The sequence below is a fragment of the Eurosta solidaginis genome, chromosome 1, assembly GCF_040869045.1.
Source record: "Eurosta solidaginis isolate ZX-2024a chromosome 1, ASM4086904v1, whole genome shotgun sequence".
Taxonomy (NCBI): domain Eukaryota; kingdom Metazoa; phylum Arthropoda; class Insecta; order Diptera; family Tephritidae; genus Eurosta; species Eurosta solidaginis.
The window spans coordinates 202,852,872-202,859,824 of record NC_090319.1 but is presented as its reverse complement, the minus strand read 5'-3'; the positions used below and the strand labels follow the sequence as shown (position 1 = coordinate 202,859,824).

Genomic DNA, 6,953 nt, shown 5'->3' with positions numbered 1-6,953 from the left:
CACACGTCGGTGGGTAACTGCCGCATAATAATGATGAACAAGACCCACATCAGTCACCAACTGCAAGAGGTCACACAACCTCAGCTGATTGAGGTCAATCATTAAGTCAGATTGGCCCAGTTGTAATGTACTTATATTTAATCTGTCATGTCACCCATTTTATTATACCATGCATTTCTGACAGATGGTAAATGTCACCTGCTGGCGGAAATGCACCCAACTTCGCTTTTGCTCTGGGGCCGGCCTCTTCCGGTGACAGCGAAACGCAGAGGTTTTTCAAATAAAAATAAAGCAAAAGAAAGAAATAAAATCGTTTTAAATTAAAAGAAACAAATTACAGTCTGCTTATCAACTTATCTGATCAAAAATTATTTCGCTCTAGTGTATTTTGTTTTTGTAAACTGTGGCAAAAAATTAATCGCATAAGCTGATAACCTGATAAGCTGTCTCATGTGAATACCCAATTTGTAACAGAACTGCACAATTTAAGTCACAAATCCGCATGAAGTGGTATGGTGGGAGCAGACACACAGTTGTTGCGTTGTTGAAAGATAGTTCTTATTAAAACGAACAGGAGATCGAGGCCATTGAAAACCTTAATTAAAAATGAGAGTACGTTATTATATAAATCTCGCAATAAAAATATTATTATTTAACTTACATACATATCATGGATCTGATCCCAACAACAATGAATTTCAGCGACTATTGAAAAGGTACGGCTCCTTCATTTATAAAATAGGTTGCTAGTTTGTCTCTTAAGCGAAATACCTGCGAACTTGCATTGCATCGATATGAGCTTATGGATGGCAGTGGACCTTCAACATCCTCCAAGTCAACATCCACTGTGTCATTCCTATCCACGTAGCTTTCAGGGCAATACCAACGGTTGTGATCGTTTAGCAAAATAAAATTGTGCAGAACTAAATATGCTAAAACTAGTTTCTCACAATTTTATGGACAAAAGTCTATCATTTTTCGAAGAACACACCAACGGGCAGTTAAAATGCCGAAACTGTTTTCAATGACTCGACGGGCTCTTGCCAGCCGATAATTAAAAACGGATTTTATTCGAGGGAAAAATGAACCAGGGTATGGCCGCATTAAATTTTTTTTCAGTGGGAATGCTGCCTCACCAACAAAGAAAAATGGGAAATCTGCGTCAGACCCTCTCCATAGCGGAGCGCTACGTGGAAGTGGCAAACTGTTACTGATAAGGTTCTTCCCAAAAGGAGTTTGTCGGAAAACACCTAGAAATATAAGAGGAATAAGTAAACTCGTATTATCTTCAAATATTATTCAGTTAGTTACCTCCATCAGATTGCCCCCCATAGCTGCCAATGCTGGCAGATGTAAAAGTGTACTTTGTATCGCAGGTCGCTATTAAAATTGTGCTATACAACTTTTTGTAGTTGAAGTACAGAGAGTACTCACATTAATATTATCGCAAGTCGCTCTTCTGAGCTGGTTTGCCCCTTAGGTCTATCCATGAATGGGCGCGGTAGATTTAACAACAGGTCGTAGAGTGGACGATTCATTCGCGTCAAGTCAAAAAGTTTGCTATCATGGGATTTGGATTTTAAAAATACCTTTCGGAAATATCCATTTGCCAGCCGATCCCTGTTTACAGGATGAACTGCCCATAGACGATTGTGGCGTGATTTTCTGGAACGTTTTCAAAGGCGGCAAATGTCTAGAAACATTAAATCTAAGAAAGGATCTTCTAAACTTTCCATTTTTATGACGCTAAATTTGTAAAAGGAGAAGTTTATTTTACTAAGTTCATTGCTACTTGTATTATCTTTAATTTTAATATGTAACAATTTTAATTGCAATTACGCACCCGATATTTAATATTCATTTGATTTTAATAGAAATTAATTGAAAACATTACAAATTTCTTAAACGCGCCAAACATGTGTGAACTGTCAATTTCGCGAACAGCTGATTTTGAAGCGCTGTGCGCTATGCGAAGTATAATCAGAATTTTCTTTTGCATGCTATGTATTGGTATGCTATGCCCTTTTATGCAAGTATAATTGAACCAAAACTCATCTATATGAAAAACTGTGTGGGAGCTATATATAACCAACGTGTTTCCGGCGGTTGATAGCTACGTCACATAAAGCCCGCGGTAAAATGACATTTTTCACATAGATGCGTTTAACACAAGCTTATGCATTCCAATAACATCGCCACAATCAACCAAGATGTTGCGTTTGTAAATATGAAGGAACTTCAGATTTGGCAATTAAAGTTAATAACGCCTTGCCGATTCACATACAAAATTTCGCGAAGCACTGTTCGAAAAATTCTTCGTATACAACAAAAATACTTGCTACCATATTTTGTGTTCTATTAAGTTCTTAAATTGCAGTCTTTAACTACGAAAAAATTTTAGAAAAGTTACCAACGTGTGGGAAAAATAGTTCCATTTGCAAAGTGTGCCAGCATCCTTAGCCAAAGCAAATGGTAAATTCTTCTTCTTATGATTTGCTTGAAACAAAATTGGGGAGTTGGCTACTTTTCAATATCAGATGGCGCCAGTGTCGCTCATTCTACCATTCTTCATAAAAATACGTGCAATCTACTTATAATGCATAAGCATGTGTTAAACTCATCTAAATGAAAAAGTGCTTATGTGTCGGAGCTATAAAAGCCCAGACCCATAAGCAGTTTTTCATATAGATGAGTTTGAAAGCCCCAACATATAAGCAGTTTTGGCTCCGACACATAAACAGTTTTTCATATAGATGGGTGTAACACACGCTAATGCATTATGAGTAGATTGCGCGTATTTTTATGGAGAATAGTAGAATGAGTGACACTGGCGCCATCTGATATTGAAAAGTATCCAACTCCCCAATTTTGTTCCAAGCAAATCATAAGAAGAGGAATTTGACATTTGCTTTGGCTAAGGGTGTTGGCAAACTTTGCAAGTGAAATAATATTTTTCCCACTGGTTGGTAAATTTTCTACCATTTTTCGCAATTCAAGGTATGTTTGAGCTCTAGGACAATATATACATATGTTTATTAAAACACAGCAAATGTGTTTAAACAATGTATATATATTTGTCGACTAGGTGCAGTCATAAGTTCCTGAAGATGACTTCAGATTGGAGTCGAAATATTGGCAAGACAAACCATTCGACGGCCTAGAGCTCAAACATACGTTGAATATATTAACTAAAAGGCCGGAATACAAGAAATAAATTTTTCGCAATTAAAAACTGCAATATAACAATCGAATACGTTCTATAGGGAGAATGTTTACAACAGTGTTTCGCGAAATTTTTTATGCGAATGGGCAAGCCAAAATAAACTTCAATTGCCAAGTGTGAAATTCCTTCATTTATTTACAAACGCAACATCTTGGTTGATTGTGGCGATGTTATTGGAATACATAAGCTTGTGTTAAACGCATCTATATGAAAAATGTCGCTGTACCGCCGCCTTTTGTCATATAGATGTTTTTAACACAAGCTTATGCATTAAGCGGGAGTTATTGGTGCCATATGTCTTATCGCTGTAATCGTATCCCTAACGTAAACAGTTGTTTATCGTTACGACGGTAAACCAAAATCCAATTGGTTGGCTACGATACAGTTACGACCTTACCGGCACCAATAGTCGATTGCATTTATTCCCATAAGGTTGGTCGAATCAGCTGTTATAAGGTTACCGATACAGTTACCGATAAAGTACCAATGTCTGCAGCTTTATGAGTAGATTGCACGTATTTTTACGGAGGACGGTATAATGAGCGACACTGGCGCCATCTGATTTTGAAAAGTAGCCGGCTCCCAAATTTTATTGCAAGCAAATCATAAGAAGAAGAATTTGACATTTGCTTTGGCTAAGGGTGTAGGCACGCTTTGCAAATGAAATTATTTTTCCTACTGGTTGGGAAATTTTCTAACATTTTTCACAATTCAAAACAGCAATATAACAATCGAATACGACACAAAATATGTTAGCAAGTATTTTTGTTGTATAGGGAGAATGTTTGTAACAGTGCTTCGCGAAATTTTGTATGTGAATGGGCAAGGCGTAGTAAACTTCAATTGCCAATTCTAATTTATTACAAACCCAACATCTTGGTTGATTGTGGCGATGTTATTGGAATGTATAAGCCTGTGTTAAACGCGTCTATATGAAAAATGTCATGGTGCCGCGGCCTTAAGCAGTCTTTCATATAGATGAGTTTAACACAAGCTTATGCATTATGAGTAGATCGTATTTTTATGGAGAAAGGTAGAATGAGCGACACTGGCGCCATGTGATATTGAAAAGTAGCCAACTCCCCAATTTTGTTCCAAGCAAATCATAAGAAGAAGAATTGGACATTTGCTTTGGCTAAGGGTGTAGGCACACTTTGCAAGCGAAATTATTTTTCCTACTGGTTGGGAAATTTTCTAACATTTTTCGCAATTCAAAACAGCAATATAACAATCGAATACGACACAAAATATGTTAGGAAGTATTTTTGTTGTATAGGGAGAATGTTTACCACAGTGCTTTGCGAAATTTTGTATGTGAATGAGCAAGGCGTAATAAACTTCAATTGCCAAGTCTGAAGTTCCTTCATATTTACAAACGCAACATCTTGGTTGTGTAGAAATTTCAAAGGCGGATCCTGTTTGGTTTATATCCAGGATGTTCCTCCAGCTAGATCTTTAGCAGTTTTGCTAATTTTGATCTAGACTGGCAGGATCGCTATGTAGAAAATTCAAAGTAAATTAAAACGAAAATATGATTTGAGTAGCGCTTATGCTCAGCGCCGAAATTAGATTGATTTCTTTATTGATGAAATTTATTCCAATTTATACAAAACTTCTTAACCTATACATATGTACATACTTATATTAATATTTACATACTAGAGGTGCATGACTCAATAGTGAGAAATGGTTTGTCAGAAAATTATTAAATTGACTCTACATATTGTCAATATGATTCCCGCTTGAGCAGTTTGGTATGACGCATCATTATATTGGGCGATTTGGCAAATGCGAATGAACTCATGGTGGTTATCTGGGTCAATTAGATATGAACGTTTGTTTGTAAGTATATTTGTAACGTTAAGCGTGTTTGAACTGAGGTGAATTCCACGCAATACTACAGTTGATTGTGGCGATGTTATTGGAATGCATAAGCTTGTGTTAAGCGCATCTATATGAAAAATGTCATTGTGTCACCGCCTTTATGCCTTATGAAATTCACCCACAGAAGATTGTGCATTCACGACTTTAAAACTGCTTAGTTCTGCGCATATACGTCACACTTGACTACTTCAGCGAATGAAAGAAAGAGAGAAAAGACAAGAGCTAAAGGAAAATGACGTATGAATTGCCCATAAAAACAGCTGATCTTTTGTTTACATGCGCAATGCGCAATCTTCTGTGTGTGATTTGTGGATCGTGTGGGTATTATCGATTCCTTTTCAACCTATTTGTTACGTTAAGTTGAATTTTATCTGTACTGGATTTTCTTTAGTTACCGAAAAGTTCGTTCGTGATCTCTAGAATTTGTGCAAAGAAGAAGTTTTAATTTGTATTGATTAAATATAGTATTTTATAAGAAATCGATGCATTCTTTTATTGTTAGGGAATAATTAACCCTACAATTGGTGACCCCGACGTGATTCCTACAATTGGTTAGCACGCAAAATCATTATACAAGCGCAAATTCTAAAAGTTGGCAGAACAGTCGGCAATCACGCAAATACCACTGTACACAAGGCAAATTTTGGAACGTTCCAGAGCTTTCGGCACACACTGTAGTAGTAAAATAAGTACCAATTTATAAAAAATTTACAATAAATCATCATGCCACAACTCAATGCTGCAGATGAAACTTCCAACGCAGGAAACAATTCCGCATCAAATGCAAGCGGCGCAGAACACATGGTTGTGCGATTGCATAAATTACCCAAATTTCTCCCAGATGACCCAGAAACTTAAACCAAATACTCGGTGCTACGTGGAAGAATATTTTTTTTTTAAAGCCGCGATAACCTCCGAAGAGATCTAAGGCCGAGCTTCTCTTCCAATTTGCGTCGTGCTCCTCTTGATATTCCCAACAAATTGGCTGGACCTACATGTTTTATGCCGACTCCGAACGGCATATGCAAGGCAGATGAGTTTTCACTGAGAGCTTTTTCATGGCAGAAATACACCCGGAGCGCTTGCCAAACACTGCCGACGGGCGACCCCGCTTAGAAAAATTTTCTTCTAATTGAAAAACCCTATTTCTAAAATTTTGATATTGCTTTGCCCGGCATGTGAACCCAGGGCATACGGTGTGGTAGGCGGAGCACGCTACCATCACACCACAGTGGCCGTCATAGTGGAAGAATCATTCAAGCTTTTTCTATCACCGCGAAAACGAAACTACGCAAATTTTTCCAGGGTCAAATGTTGGGAAATTGAAAACCTACACAATTTTTAATGATTTTAAGAAATGCTGCTTCAGGCGGTTGCAACAACACGGCCTTAAAATCTCTTTTTTAGAACACCTGCCAGATTCCATACGAGCCATTCTCGTTGTTAGCCCATCTGCAGACATCGAGAGTTTGGCATTAATAGCCTACAAAATTATGGAAAATCAAACCCCATCAAACGTCTTTGAAATAAAACAAGGCCACCGTTCATCATCGCCTAAAACATTAAACAAATTGGTTGAAGACGTATCGGCTTTAACCATCAAAGCTAAGGAGCTTGCTTCTGCAGTCAAATCCATTCAAAGCTATCGTAAAATTTCAAGAGCCCGTAGCAGGAGAAGTGATAGTAAGCAAGGAAAGGCTACTTCACGAAGATATAACCCATCAATCTGTTTCTTTCACAACAAGCAACAAAGCAAAAAAGTGTATCAATCCATGTATAATGGCTGAGGAAGAACTCGGAAAACTAAAGAAACCATCACGCGTTCAGGCGGAACTTGGTGGAAAGC

The 6,953-nt window shown here is 37.5% G+C and overlaps 1 pseudogene; it reads right to left on the bottom strand.

Moving 5' to 3' along the window:
* Positions 1 to 705: 705 nt before the first annotated feature.
* Positions 706 to 6,743, bottom strand: LOC137239421 (uncharacterized; annotated as a pseudogene).
* Between the last annotated feature and the right edge of the window lie 210 nt (positions 6,744 to 6,953).